The sequence below is a fragment of the Scyliorhinus torazame genome, chromosome 14 (assembly GCF_047496885.1).
Source record: "Scyliorhinus torazame isolate Kashiwa2021f chromosome 14, sScyTor2.1, whole genome shotgun sequence".
NCBI classification, from domain to species: domain Eukaryota; kingdom Metazoa; phylum Chordata; class Chondrichthyes; order Carcharhiniformes; family Scyliorhinidae; genus Scyliorhinus; species Scyliorhinus torazame.
In genome coordinates, this window is record NC_092720.1 from 88,404,869 (window position 1) to 88,419,559 (window position 14,691).

Genomic DNA, 14,691 nt, shown 5'->3' on the forward strand with positions numbered 1-14,691 from the left:
AAGTGGAGGGACAGATCATTCATAAACACATGGACCACCTGAGGAGCAGGGAGATGCTCCAGCAGTCAGTGTTGCCATCAAACAATGTTTTCCAACCAATAGATACCGAAGTATCTGATCGACCTATTATAGACATAACTGATATCTCAGTGGAAGCAAATAATGAAGAACTGCCAGTGCTAATAATAATAATCTTTATTATTGTCACAAGTAGGCTTATGGTAACACTGTAATGGAGTTACGATGAAAATCCCCTGGTCGCGACATTCCGGCGCCAGTTCAGGTACACAGAGGGAAAATTCTGAATGTTCCGTTCACCTAACAGCATGTCTTTTGGGACTTGTGGGAGGAAAACGGAGCACCCGGAGGAAACCCACACAGACATGGGGAGAACGTGCAGACTCCGCACAGACAGTGATCCAAGCGGGAATTGAACCCTGGACCATGGCACTGTGAAGCAGCAGTGCTAACCACTGTGCTACCGTGATGCCCATAGAAGTGCTGCCCTAGAAGGTCCAAGTCTAAAATAATATTGTCACGGGAAGGAATGCAGCACAAAGCACCGATAAAATCAAAACACTTTTAATTATGGTGCATAAAAACAGTCTTAAAAGCAATTCAAAGATAAATAAAAATGATATTCACTGCATAAATTTTACCCCTAACATCAGAATGTTCAGGTGAAAAAGGTAAAGAAATCCTGTAATATTGTTGTATTAGTCATAAAGAGCTAGGAACCAATTTTTATGCACATTTATATTCTGGTTTGCCACATTCACAGCTGCATTGTCGACATGTGCTGACTAACAATGGGCCAAGCCTTCTGGTCTCTGGATCCTCGGACTAGAAGTGTGACTAAAGGGGCGTCATTCTCCGACCCCCCCGCCGGGTCGGAGAATGGCCGTTGGCCGCCGTGAATCCCGCCCCCGCCCCCGCCGAAGTCTCCGAAGGGAGAAAAGTCGGCGGGGCGTTAATGGCGCCGCTGCCGCGGAGAATGTCACGGGTCTGCGCAAGGCAGACGATTTTCGGCCTGCCGATATTCTCCCTTCCGGATGGGCCGAAGTCCCGTCGACGTGATGACCGTTCACGTCGACGTGAATCAAACCTCCTTTTCATCGGCGTGACCCGGTGCTCCAGGCTCACGCCGACCAGCGAGGAGGTGAGTGACGGCCTGGGGGGTTGGCTCTGGGCAGGAAATGGCGTGGCCGCAGACTGATTGCGTGAGGAGAGGTGTGTCTCGGCTTGTGTGTGTGTGTGTGTGCGGCGGCGGGGGGGTGGTTAGAGTAGGCTGGGCTCCGGGGGAGTGCCGGGAGGGGGTCCGTGCTGGGGTGGAGGTTGGGGAGGGGGTCCGTGCTGGGGTGGAGGTTGGGGAGGGGGTCCGTGCTGGTGTGGAGGTTGGGGAGGGGGTCCGTGCTGGGGTGGAGGTTGGGGAGGAGGTCCGTGCCGGGGTGGAGTTTGGGGAGGGGGTCCGTGCTGGGGTGGAGGTTGGGGGTTGGAGGGGGTCCGTGCTGGGGTGGAGGTTGGGGAGGGGGTCCGTGCTGGGGTGGAGGTTGGGGAGGGGGTCCGTGCCGGGGTGGAGTTTGGGGAGGGGGTCCATGCCGGGGTGGAGGTTGGGGGTTGGGGGGGGTCCGTGCTGGGGTGGAGGTTGGGAAGGGGGTCCGTGCCGGGGTGGAGGTTGGGGAGGGGGTCCGTGCCGGGGTGGAGTTTGGGTAGGGGGTCCGTGCCGGGGTGGAGGTTGGGGGTTAGGGGGGGTCCGTGCTGGGGTGGAGGTTGGGGAGGGGGTCCGTGCCGGGGTGGAGGTTGGGGAGGGGGTCCGTGCCGGGGTGGAGTTTGGGGAGGGGGTCCATGCCGGGGTGGAGGTTGGGGGTTGGGGGGGGTCCGTGCTGGGGTGGAGGTTGGGAAGGGGGTCCGTGCCGGGGTGGAGGTTGGGGAGGGGGTCCGTGCCGGGGTGGAGTTTGGGTAGGGGGTCCGTGCCGGGGTGGAGGTTGGGGGTTGGGGGGGTCCGTGCTGGGGTGGAGGTTGGGGAGGGGGTCCGTGCCGGGGTGGAGGTTGGGGAGGGGGTCCGTGCCGGGGTGGAGGTTGGGGAGGGGGTCCGTGCTGGGGTGGAGGTTGGGGAGGGGGTCCGTGCCGGGGTGGAGTTTGGGGAGGGGGTCCGTTCCGGGGTGGAGGTTGGGGGTTGGGGGGGGGTCCGTGCTGGGGTGGAGGTTGGGGAGGGGGTCCGTGCCGGGGTGGAGGTTGGGGAGGGGGTCCGTGCCGGGGTGGAGGTTGGGGAGGGGGTCCGTGCTGGGGTGGAGGTTGGGGAGGGGGTCCGTGCCGGGGTGGAGGTTGGGGAGGGGGTCCGTGCTGGGGTGGAGGTTGGGGAGGGGGTCCGTGCTGGGGTGGAGGTTGGGGAGGGGGTCCGTGCCGGGATGGAGGTTGGGGAGGGGGTCCGTGACGGGGTGGAGGTTGGGGAGGGGGTCCGTGCAGGGGTGGAGGTTGGGGAGGGGGTCCGTGCCGGGGTGGAGTTTGGGAAGGGGGTCCGTGCCGGGGTGGAGGTTGGGGGTTGGGGGGGTCCGTGCTGGGGTGGAGGTTGGGGAGGGGGTCCGTGCTGGGGTGGAGGTTGGGGAGGGGGTCCGTGCCGGGGTGGAGGTTGGGGAGGGGGTCCGTGCTGGGGTGGAGATTGGGGAGGGGGTCCGTGCTGGGGTGGAGGTTGGGGAGGGGGTCCGTGCTGGGGTGGAGGTTGGGGAGGGGGTCCGTGCTGGGGTGGAGGTTGGGGAGGGGGTCCGTGCTGGGGTGGAGGTTGGGGAGGGGGTCCGTGCTGGGGTGGAGGTTGGGGAGGGGGTCCGTGCTGGGGTGGAGGTTGGGGTGGGGGTCCGTGCCGAGGAGGGTGATGGGAGGGCAAATGAGTTGGTCCACCTGGCCACGTGCCAGCCTCCAACAGTTGGACCCATGCGGTCCATGCCACCTGGCTGGGGGGAGGAGGGGATATGGGCAATGATGACATGTCGTCGTTCCACTCCCCCCCCACCAGACCGTCATGTTTTCAGACCATCCAGCGATGTTGGCCGCCGTGGTGGCAGCCGCTCATGTCTATGTTGCCCTGGATGAGGAGGAGGAGGAGCGTGCCAGAGAGGCGGCGCAGGCTGCCGCAGAGGGGCAGGCGGCAGCCGCCCAGGCTGGAGGGACACCTGACCGACAGGACGAGGAGGGGGAGGAGGACGTCGCGGCCCCACGGCAACAGAGGCACCCGAGGGCGCCCCGTGTGTACCGGCCCCGGCAGTCATACCAGGACCTCACGGACCGGGAATGCAGGAGGAGACTCCGGATGAGCCGGGAAACCGTGGCACACATCTGCCACCTGCTGGCACACCTGTAACCGCGTGGCACTGGCGGGGGAACACCCTCTCCCCGTGTCCGTCAAGGTTACGGTGGCCCTGAACTTTTATGCAACGGGGTCATTCCAGGCACCGAGTGGGGACCTGTCCGGCATATCGCAGACATCGGTGCACCGGTGCATCCGGGCAGTGACAGATGCCCTTTATGCCATGGCGCACCGCTACATCCGCTTCCCCGTGGACCGGGCCAGCCAAGATGCCCGGGCCGTGGGCTTCTCTGCCGTTGCCGGGTTCCCCATGGTCCAGGGCGCGATCGATGGGATGCACGTCGCCGTGCGGCCACCTGCAGATAACAGGGCCGTGTTCACTAATAGGAAGGTGACCTATTCGATGAACGTACAGGTGGTCTGCGACCACCGCATGATGATCCTGCACGTCTGCGCCCGTCACCCAGGCAGTGTACACGACTCATTCGTGTTGTCGCGGTCATCCATCCCCGGCATGTACGAGGGACGCCATCCCTGGCTGAGGGGCTGGTTGCTGGGCGACAGGGGCTACCCATTGCGATCGTGGCTGATGACGCCTATACGGAGGCCACGCAATGAGGCGGAGAACCGCTACAATGATGCCCATGTAGCGACAAGGGGAGTGATCGAGAGGTGCTTTGGCGTGCTGAAGATGCGTTTCAGGTGCCTGGACCTCTCTGGGGGCGCCCTCCAGTATCGGTCAGATAGGGTCGGCCGCATCATTGTGGTGTGCTGCCTCCTGCACAACATAGCCCAGCAGAGGGGCGATGTGCCGCAGGCAGAGGAGGGCGGAGTGGAGGAGCAGCAGGAAGAGGCACAGTCCTCCCCAGATGAGGGGGATGGGGGCAATGGTCAGGGCAGACGGGGTAGACACAGGCGGGTTGCTGTCCACCGTTACCGGCTGGCCCAGCGGGCACGGGACAGACTGATAGCCGTCCGCTTCACTGACTAGATGGGCGTGGGAATCGGGTAGTATGGCCACAGACCGCAAACCATGGCAACAGCCGACCACCCACACCCCCCACCCATCCACCCACCCAGCACCCTCACCCCCCTCCCCAACCCCACACACCCCACCCGCATGCACACCAACCCCCCCCCCAATTGCCGATCCACCGGCGGCACAACAGCCCGGGCTCACCCAGTTGCGGGTGGACGCGTGTCTATCGCAGGCCATGGAGGATGATGACAACCCGCCCTGCGATGAGCTCCTGGATCTACATCGTTGGACTATGTCTGACCCATGGCCACAGTACCACCATCCACCCGGACCATCCCTGCATGCGGCTGTGACACTGCAGCGCACGGTCCCGTCCTCTGCCCGGGGGATGTTGATGGCGGCCCAGGGGGAAGGGGGCAGACTCACCTGGGGCTGAGGTAAGACCACCCCTCACACACACACTTGTGCTCAACGTACATGACACGCCCGCACACTTTGGACAGAGCACAAAGGCAGCTTCGGTAGGTGTAACATTGACTTTAATAACCAAAGGAGTTCATGCACGTGCCCTAGCCCCTAAAACTCATCTGTGCCCTGCACCCGTGCCAACTTACTCAGTGTCTAATTGTTTGGCCTTACGGGCCCTTTGACTACGTCTAGGTGGTTCCCCAGACGGTACAGCAGAACTGGAGGTGGACTCCTGTGATTCCTGCCCTCTGACACTGGATCCCTTTGGCGGACGTTTCCTGGGGCGTCCTGGCCTAGATGGGCCAGGCTGCGGCCCGGGCGACTGGGATGACGAGCTGCCAGCCTGTCCTGCCGGTTGCCCACCCGATGCACCTGGGACGGAAGGGGGGGAGTCCGAGGTGTCGCGGTGTACTGGGACCTCCCCTACAGAGGGAGCCGGGACGGACCACACCACCTCCTCCTCCCTCGGGGTGCCCGATGGCCCCCAGGCCTCTACATGGGTGGGGGATGCGAACGGACTGGCCATCCGACGCCCCCCCGACATCTGGCGCTGCCAGTCCTGGAGGCCCGTGCTGGTATCGACAGGGGTCTGCAGGTTTGCAGCCATGGAGCCCAGGGTGTTGTCAAACCCTGTCTGTGACAGTGCGACGCCGGCTCGCACATGGCCACTGGCACCGATGCCCTCAGCGATGGCCTGCTGAGACTGGGCCATGGCCTGCAGAGACTGGGCCATGGCCTGCAGAGACTGGGCTATGGCCTGCAGAGACTGGGCCATGGCCTGCTGAGACTGGGCCATGGCCTGCTGAGACTGGGCCATGGCCTGCTGAGACTGGGCTATGGCGTTGAGCGCCTCTGCCATCTGGCGCTGGCACTGGCTCATGGCCTCTTGTGAGAGGGCAGCCATTTCCTGGGCCACAGACCCCGCCTGCACGGAAGGCCCCAGGCCTCGCAAACCGTTCCCCATGTCTGACACCGTCGCACCCATTGCCTCCACCGCGGACGCCACCCGTGCGGTGTCAGCCTGGGTGGCACGCATGACCGGGACCACTCCCAGCTCCTGGACGCGGGTGGACTCCTCCACCTGCGACCGCAGCCGCCGCAAGCCACCCGTTACCCTATTCGCTCGTCTCCTTGTCGGTGGTTGCATCGGATCTATGTGTGGGTGTGGTAACTGCAGGAACCCGGGATCCATCTGGGCGGCAGATGTTCGCTTGGCCTGTGGCTGCCCCCCTCATCGCTGGGTGGTCGCTCCTGCACGTGACGGGGGTGTCGTCTCCCTGTTGCTCCAGATCTCTCCGTCTCCCGTGGTGTGCGAGGGGCATCCTGCAGGCGTCGCATGCTGGAGGGTCCGGGTCTCTCCGTCTCCCGTGGTGTGCGAGGGGCATCCTGCGGGCGTCGCATGCTGGAGGGTCCGTGTCTCTCCGTCTCCCGTGGTCTCCGAGGGGCATCCTGCGGGCGTCGCATGCTGGAGGGTCCGGGTCTCTCCGTCTCCCGTGGTCTCCGAGGGGCATCCTGCGGGCGTCGCATGCTGGAGGGTCCGTGTCTCTCCGTCTCCCGTGGTCTCCGAGGGGCATCCTGCGGGCGTCGCATGCTGGAGGGTGCGGGTCTCTCCGTCTCCTGTGGTCTCCGAGGGGCATCCTGCGGGCGGTGTGCATCTGCGGGGATGGGTGCCTGGACGTTTGGTCCTGCGATACACAATGAAGCATGCATGGTTAGACATCAGGCAGTGATCAGGTGATACGGGGGAGGGGGATATAGGGGAGGGGGGATATGGGGACGGGCTGTTGGTGGCTCACTTGCTCGTGGGCCCCCGACCTCTGCATCAGCAACCTCCCGGTCCTCAGGTCCGCCAGCCAGTTCCAGGGCCCTTTCCTCGTGTACGGTCAGTGGCCTCTCATCAGCGGGCCCTCCTCCAGTCCTCACATGCTCCCTATTGTTGTGTGCGCGCTTCTCCTGTGGGGGGAGGGGTGGTGGCAGGGGTAAAAGGCAACAGTGTTAGGCATCGGTTGCGCGTGCATTGCAGAGGTTAAGGTTAGGGCTGGATTCACTTGGGGGTATGGGGGATATGGGGGATATGGGGGAGGGGGGATATGGGGGAGGGGGGATATGGGGGAGGGGGGATATGGGGGATATGGGGGAGGGGGATATGGGGGATATGGGGGAGGGGGGATATGGGGGAGGGGGATATGGGGGAGGGGGGCATATGGGGGAGGGGGGATATGGGGGAGGGGGATATGGGGAGGGGGGATATGGGGGAGGGGGGATATGGGGATATGGGGGAGGGGGATATGGGGAGGGGGGATATTGGGGGGGATATGGGGGAGGGGGGATATGGGGAGGAGGGGATATGGGGGAGGGGGGGATATGGGGAGGGGGAATATGGGGGATATGGGGGAGGGGGGATATGGGGGAGGGGGATATGGGGGAGGGGGATATGGGGGAGGGGGGATACAGGGCGTCCCTCCTCTGCTCCACCGCGTCCAGGAGCGCTTCCACATCGCGTGACTCGAACCTCCGGGCTGAGCGACGGCCAGCCATCCAGTCGGGTGTTGCGGTCGGGTGTTCCGGTCGGTTGGGGGGGGGGCTGCGCGGCCTTATGAGCCGTCACGCCGTGCGGCGCGTATAATGCTGCACGGCGTGAACCACTGCGCAAGCGCGAATCCCGTTACGTCGCTGCTAGCCCATTTCGGGCCGGAGACTATCGTCCCATTTTTATGACGTGACGCAAGTGGGATTTGCGCCGTTTTTTGCGCCGATCGGCGGATTTTCCGCCGATAACGGAGAATTTCGCCCAAGATGCCCAAAATGTCTCAACTTCCAACGAGCAATTCTCCACTCCCCGGATCCTCCATGAATGTCTTCATCTGAGCTAGAGTTGGAAACAACGGACAGTTCTGTGGGATTTACCTAAATAATTACGCTGGAAATATTATGTAGATTAAACTTGAGTCTAACTGGTTAGCTACGCAACTGAGCCCACAATAACCCCCAGCCCCCGACTGTCCAGCAACAACATCAGCTATCCCCCTGACCTGACAACTCTGACCCAACTAACCCCCTGACCACCCGGCTACCACCTTGACCTACCTATCTCTTTTACTTGACTATCCCCTGACCAGCTACCACCACCAATGTGACCCAACTATCCTCCTGACCCAACTATCTCCTGTGCAGACCTCATTATCGCCCCTGCTTGAGGAGACCAGACTGGGCCCTCAACCAGACCTGACTGTCTATCTATTTAAATCGCAGAGCACATAGACTGTGAAGAGAATCTGAGTCAAGCCTTATGTTATCCAAGTTAAATCACGCACTTACACTTGGACTTTGCAGTAGGATAATTGATGGTGAATAGGGACAGGAATTATAGTTCATTTGTTGCTTCCCCACCCAATTGAGCTAAAGCAAACTGTGGCAGCTCATTTAACGCCTCAGATGATATCAGCTAATTCAGCCCAGATAGATATATTGATCCTGGAAATTTTTAGACATGATTAGTTACGTGCAGCCAACCAGCCAACTAAGGAGTGAGACACTTTATTAGTTATTTATCCAACACAAGTTTTTATCCCAATATCTTTATATAGTCTTGAAGCATGAATAAGGATTGAATGCAAGATCCAAGATATTTACTACAAATGTGGTTGTTTGAGGGTTTGTTAGCTCAGAAGGCTAGAGTGTGGATCCGAAGTGCAGTATCAATCCCTGTACCAGCTACAGTAGTTCATGGGGGCCTTTCTCCTTGCCTTGCCCACATGTAATGTTGATTGATATCCCTCTAATTATATAACCGTTGTCGCTCTCTCTCTCTCTTTGATAATGAGAGATGCCTATGGTCCTTCGTGGACCATGGCTACTTAACATAATTACTGATTAGAAATAAAATATATAAGGCGTGAATCCTGCCCCCGCTGTCCTCCCAATTCTCATGCCCCCCCCAAAAACCGGCCCAGCATGAGTCGCGCCGCCCGCCTCGGAGAATGGCGGGGTCCAGCGTGGCTCAAGGGGCGCCGGGGCCGCCCAGATTCTCCGGCCCTCGATGGGCCGAAGTCCCGCCCACCTGTAGCCGGTCCCGCCGGTGTAAATCAGAGTAGGTCCCTTGCCGACGTGACGTGGCGGTGCGGGCGGGCTCCGGGGTTTCTGGGGGGTCGCGGGGGGATCTTGCCCTGGGAGGTGCCTCCACGGTGGCCTGGCCCGGCACTCTATTCCTTCTGCATCGACCGTTGTGGTCCTCCGCAGAAGTGAATCCCTGTGCGCATGCGCGGGGATGATGCCAGCATACGCTGGCGCTCCCGCGCATGCGTCGACTTGCGCCAGCCGGTGGAGGCCCTTCAGCGCTGGTTGGCATGGCGCCAGGCCCCTATCCTGCCGGCCGGTGGGGCGCCAACCACTCCGGGGCGGGCCGAGCCCCTGAAGGTGCGGAGGATTCCGCACCTTTGGGGCGGCCCGACGTCGGAGTGGTACATGCCACTCTGTCCCGCCGGGACCCCCTGCCCCGCCGGGTACAGGAGAATCCCGCCAAACAGGGCTATTTTATAATTAACCCATGGAATCAGAAAGTAAAACTCAGAGCGACGGTTTTCATTTCAAAAATTGCACAGAATTTTCAGAAGATATTCTCAATACTTACAAATCACTTAATTATGTTATATCCCATGATCAGTAACCATTGATTTTTAAAAGATAGGTATTACTGAGATATAACGGTCATGACCTTATGGCCTCGTATGGCCACAATGGGCGTGACCCAGATTTACATTTTTAAAAAATATTTTAATTCAAACAAGATCTTCATTATGACAAAAACAACAATACAACACAATATTATACTCAAACTACATCCACCCAATACTCAGTCACCCTTCCCTCACCCCTCATCCCCATAAAGAAAGCAAAATCTTAACTATAAGACAACAGTTGGTGGTAATCAGTTCCCTGATAAAGGAGATGCGAGGCTGCCATCTTAAGTAGAACCCTTCCACCGACACCCTCATGGTGCAACCTGATCTTCTCAAGGTACAGAAATTCCATCAGGTTTTCCACCAACAGAAGACTTAGGCGGCACCGGGGATTTCCACCCAAACAGAATTTGCGACTGGGCTGTTAGTGAGGCAAAGGTTAGGACATCTGCTCTCGCCTCCACCTGCAGCATTGGGAAGTCTGATACTCCAAAAATGGCCACCAACAGCACAGCTCCAGCTGATTGCCCAAAATCCCTGACATCGTATCAAAAAAGGAGACCCAGAAACTAACAAGCTTGGGACAAGACCAAAACATGTGCATGTCATTCCCGGCTCACAAGATCACCGCTCACACCTATCCTCCACTGTCGGCAAGAATCCACTCATATGCGCCCTGGTCAGATCCACCCTGTGTATCAGCTTGAACTGGATCAGGCTTAACCTCACAAATGAGGGGGTAAAGTTAACCTTTGGAAAGCCTTACTCCACACCTTCCTCCTAAAAGACCAAAACCAAGCTCCCCTCCCACTTCCATTTTACATCATCACCAACATATGCCCATAAATATCCAAAATCCTACCTTCCCCTAACTTGGCCAAGGACAGGACCATGCCTAAACATGAGGGCGAGAGTACCAGGGGAAATGAAGGAAGCTCCTTACATAAAAAATCCTGCAGTTGAAAGTACTTGAATACATTCCCTCTCGGGAGCTGGAACTTGTCTAACAACGCGTCGAGTCATGCAAATCCACCTTCAAGAGACATGTCCCTAAATCTCTCCAACCCCTCCCTCTCCCGTGACCTGAATGATGAATCTAAGCCAGATGGCACAAATCTATGGTTCCTGCAAATTGGAGCCAGCAGTGACATGGAGCTCAGTTTGAAATGCTGCCGAAACTGATTCCAAAACCTCAAAGTGGCTATCACCACCACACTCAAAGAGAATCCTGGAGGGGAAAACGGGAGTGGTGCAGTAACCAGGGCCCTCAGACTCGACCCCAAGCATGAAACCTCCTCCATCTGCCCGGATCACTGAACCATCCCCGCGCCTTATCAATATTTGGTGCCCAAAAGTAACACAGCAGATTAGGTAGTACAAATCCACCCAACTGCCTATCCCTTTGCAGAAAGGTCCTATGAATACGAGGGGTCTTACCAGCCCCAACAAAAGTAGATATTGGGTGGGTTTTCCGGCCGCCTTCGCCTGGCGACCAGAGAATCCCGCCCGAGGTCAATGGATTTTTCCATTCTACGTGGCTCGCCCATGGAGGGGCAGGAGAATCCAGCCCATCAATTTACTAACCCTGCAAAAGAAGGCCTTGGGAAGAAAGATTGTGAGACACTGGAACAAAAACGAAAACCTCAGGAGAATATTCATAAGATTCATAAGAATATTCATCTTCACTGTCTTCACCCTACCTACGAAGGTCAGAGGGAGGGCGCCCCACCTTTTCAAATCGGCCTTCAATCCATCCACCGGACTAGCAAAGTAAGTTTATGGAGCGAGGCCCAGCCACCCAGATGATGGAAGCTAGTCCTAGCCGGAAGAAACAGGAGCCTCCCGAGATCAGCACCCCTCCCCGGGGGAGGTTCACTGGAAAATATTCACTCTTGCCCAGGTTCAGCTTGTACCCAGAAAAGGAGCCAAATTTCCTGAGTAACTCCATTATCACCCCCCATATTGGAGAGTGGGTCCATGACAAAGAGTAACAAATCGTCCACATAATAGGATACTATATGCTCCCTTCCCCCAGACGCTATCCCCCTCCATTTGGTGGACGACCACAATGCCATAGCCAGCTAAAGCAAACAAAAGTGGCGACAATGGACAACACTGCTTGTCAGTGCAGGAAATGAATGTAAGTGCGGCTTCGTCGGGGCTTTCCTCACCGAGGCCCAAAACCGGAACAGAGTTCCTCTTAATAGCAGGGTCATTCACGGCACTGCAGGTGCCGAGAAACACCCCGTTAAACGGACCCAAAACGGGACTCTGTTTTTTTTTTACATTAACTCGCGCCCAACAATTAATTTTGAAAATGGAAATAAAAAAGTATCCAAATATAAATCTTGCAAAACTTGGAATTGCAGCAATTAAATGGTTTGTGATAGCTTGCTATGAACAAAGTGCATCTTAGCACCCATTTGTGCTACCTGCAATTTATCAATGAAAATGGCTACATTGGTCAAATACATTCAAAACATTTCAAATTTAAAAAAATATAAATTTGAGTACCCAATTCGTTTTTTCCAATTAAGGGGCAATTTTAGCGTGGCCAATCCACCTATCCTGCACATCTTTGGGTTGGGGGGTGAAATCCATGCAAACACGGGGAGAATGTGCAAACTCAACAGGACAGTGACCCAGAGCCGGGATCGAACCTGAGACCTCGGCGGAGTGAGACAGCTGTGCTAACTACTGCACCACCGTGCTGTGCTGCCCAAAACATTCCAAATTTTAATTAGTTAATGTGATATCCTGTGTTGCTTTCACTTTAAATCCAGTTTGAGGCAAATTGACACAAAACAGGTGCAATGAAGACATTGCCTGACCCGGAAACAGTTGACAGAATTCAGCGGGCAATAATGTGGACTTGTACTCAGTTGCAAAATTTGGCATCAGAAAACAATTTTTTTAGTCATGATTAAGTAATCAAGCGAAGGAACTGATCTGAAACCACATAAATTGCAAACATTTATGTCTTTAGAACTGTAGAAATCACATCAGTTGTGAACAGCAAGCGTTCATCTGACATCGTTTGTGTTGAGCCCCTCATGGATCAGTGTTCAACTAGCTTCAAGTGGGTTCACAGCAAGTGTTTTAAGCACTCACAGATAGAATGCTGTTGGAAATTAATTGCTGTTGAAAATTAATTGCTGTTGAAAATTAACTAAGTCCCAGATATCTGCGGCACAGATAGAAGTTGCCGTTGGAAATTAATTAGATATACTTGGATATTTGTCCCTGCAGTGTGGCACATCCCAGTAATTAGTATCCATATAATCCATAGAATCCCTACAGTGCACAAGGAGGCCATTAGGCCCATCGAGTTTGCACCGACCCTCTGAAAGAGCGCTTTACCAAGGCTCATTTCCCCCACCCTATCCCTGGAACCCCATCTAACCTGCACATCCCTGGACACTATAGGGCACTTTAGCATGGTCAATCCACCTAACTTGTACATCTTTGGAACATGAGAGGAAACCAGAGCACCTGGAAGAAACATGCGCAGACACGGGGAGAAGTGCAAACTCCACACAGTCAGTCAACCAAGCCTGGAATTGAACTCGGTCCCTGGTGCTGTGAGGCAGCCATGCCACCGAAACACTACCAATTTCCTGTAGCCTCCCAATTTCCAATATCACTGAGTATAGAGATATACGGCTGGATTCTCCACAGTCGGGATTCTCTCTTGCGCTGGCAGCACATCCACGGCCTGGAATTTCCCGACGGCATGGGGCTGCCCACAATGGGAAACACCATTGGCCGGCTGGCGGGATACAGAATCCCACAGCCGGCAGAAAACCGATGCGGCGGGACGGAGAATCCCACCCATAGTTAGGCAGAATACAAAGATAAGGCAGAATTCATACATAATTACTACCTTAAACTTTAAAATTGAATAAATGGTTGTCCATAGTACCTGGTTTATGCTGGTTTTACAAACTAAAATGATTGGGCTGTTAACTGACAGTTGCCGCTGGCTGCGCCCCCTCATCACGTGGAATCACTTGAACACACACTTCCCTGTGGAGAAAAGAAGAGAGAGCGGACATTTAAGGAGCATCTTTGCATTTAACAGGAGTGAATCCCTGGAAGGGATTTTCCCTAAGTTCAGGCAGATCTCTGAGGTGATTCTGATTAAAGACAAATACAGGGACAAATTAATAATTGTAATCCAGCTGGGGAAACACAAAGCTGGGAAATTAAGAGATCTCCATTTCTCTCCTAAACACTAAAAAAGAAAGTACCCGTAACTGAAAGGGAGGAAGTTGGATCTCAGAACAAGACCAAGACTCAATGTCACTGGTTGTAGGAACTGTATCCTCCCTAGCTGCTGCCTCCCTGGCCCCAGGAATAGCCATCCCACCGAGAGTTGTTCTGTTGAGAGCCGTAACCATGGCGTCCTGTGGTTACAGCTCCATCACTTTCAACAATAATCAACCTGAATCCAGTGTCACATGAGCAAGAGCTGAGCTGTCTGAATTCCTTTAATTATTAGCTTTTGGAAGATTTCTGCCGTCCCTGTTTAACCTCCGAAGAGAACACCAACTCAGCCCATGCTGCCTACCTTTTCTTTGTATTCCGCCTAACTACCTTCTTACTACCAAGCACGTAGCAGCAGAAAGAGACCTTCCAGGAACAATTGTCTGTCCCCCATCTACACTCTGAACTATTGGATCATTGGAACTGGTGCCTTCAAGCCTAATCCAACTCCATGGGCCTTGTCCCGCATGAAAGTCTCATTTTTAGAAAGATGGATCATTTCATCACCCTGAAACAGCAACCCCAGATAGTATAACAAAGACCCAGAATTTTTGTTCACCAGAAGGGGATAGTTGGGGGGAGGTCCCTGGAAATATGCGCTGGGTGACCCCACTCCACCCCACCCGGATTTGCCCTCACAAGGACTGCACAGGAATTGCCCGGGAAGTTTAAACTTCTGATGGGCAACTGCCCTGCACCTGGAACCATCCAATTTAAATTAGAGGTTTCAGATCGTTCCGACTCTCTTAGCAGAATAGTTATCCAGGTACGTGAGAAGGATTGAAACCACATGAAACTCCTTGGCAACTACGTTAATAACCCCACCCCCCCAACCCGACTCCCCACTGGATCTTCAACTAAGACCCCCTCACCAACCCATCCGCAGACACCCCCAACATTCTCTTCACCCCCATTCCCGAGGTAAAGCCTCACTCCCTACCATCTGACTATCTTCCCTACCCCTGACTATGCCCCCATCCAACTGACCACCCAACCCA

At 56.0% G+C, this 14,691-nt stretch overlaps 1 long non-coding RNA gene across 3 annotated transcripts in view; it reads right to left on the minus strand.

Annotated features, from left to right (window-relative positions):
- LOC140389317 (uncharacterized) overlaps positions 1–14,691 on the minus strand; it is a 301,865-nt gene that overhangs the window by 115,812 nt on the left and 171,362 nt on the right. For 2 of the 3 annotated variants that reach the window (XR_011934345.1, XR_011934344.1), the window contains one exon: positions 13,350–13,453. This is a non-coding gene — a long non-coding RNA (uncharacterized lncRNA). Of the gene's footprint in view, positions 1–13,349; positions 13,454–13,677; positions 13,811–14,691 lie in introns of those variants that run through there. The other variant, XR_011934343.1, reaches the window with a different exon arrangement.